At 43.1% G+C, this 932-nt stretch overlaps 1 non-coding gene across 1 annotated transcript; it reads left to right on the top strand.

Moving 5' to 3' along the window:
- The first annotated feature begins 850 nt into the window (after window positions 1-850).
- Window positions 851-932, top strand: trnal-aag (transfer RNA leucine (anticodon AAG)). The gene has a single exon. It is a non-coding gene; the product is annotated as a tRNA-Leu (tRNA).

Genomic DNA, 932 nt, shown 5'->3' with positions numbered 1-932 from the left:
GAACTTTTTCTAAGTAAAACAAAACTAATCAAACATGCAGGCAGATTTTTGAAAAGTATTAGGAGTTGATACGGCGGTCCTTCGGAATAGTCGTCAGAAAATGTGAGAAAAGGAAAGTTACGTAAACTCTCACACACAGCATTAAAGACTGGAATCTGATCATAAAAAAACTAGCTGTCTCCCCGTCGGTAATCAAACCCCGGTTTCCCGCGTGACAGGCTGGGACACAAACAACTTTACTAACTAGGAGCGCTTGCTAGCTCTTAGGAGGCATTTACTCTTAAATATGTTACTGTTTTGGGTTTCAACTTTAATTTTCCCGATACCAGTTTTTTACAAAAGTAAAGGCACATGGCACATGTGTGGCACATCACGTCCGAGTTTAGTGACAAATACCTCAGAGATTGTGAGCTGGGTAGTTTCAGATCACTTTTTTTTAAAGGTTCAAGCAAACCCGAATACCTTTGTGTAATCGTTTTTCATAAAGTGTAATTGTATTATAGCATGTGCCCTTAATGATTTTCTTGATACGTTATATGTGCTCTTGTTTGTATTGTATGTAGTTTTGTTGTTCAAATAAAACGTAAAAGACACAACTTTCCGGATGCGGCTGCTGTAAAAATAAAATGACATCAAGGGTGCTGTACGCAGAGGTCTGAAACCTGCTCCACAGAAGATCTTTATCCAGAGGTGTTAAAGAAGTCGAGATCTCGCCATGAGAGGGGAAGCATCTCAGAAAAAGCAGGTGCAGTCGGTTCCACGGTCATAACGCCACTAATTCGGGCGACAAGAGCAAAACCCACCCGGCTTCCTGCGGGCAAGTAATGAAACAAAGAGACAGTGCACAGCGAGTAGCGTGGCCGAGCGGTCTAAGGCGCTGGATTAAGGCTCCAGTCTCTTCGGGGGCGTGGGTTCAAATCCCACCGCTGCCA

Source organism: Lepisosteus platostomus, chromosome 5, assembly GCF_059453375.1.
Source record: "Lepisosteus platostomus isolate fLepPlt1 chromosome 5, fLepPlt1.hap1, whole genome shotgun sequence".
NCBI lineage: Eukaryota > Metazoa > Chordata > Actinopteri > Semionotiformes > Lepisosteidae > Lepisosteus > Lepisosteus platostomus.
Note: the sequence above shows the minus strand (reverse complement) of the source record. Positions and strands in the feature narration are given on the sequence as shown.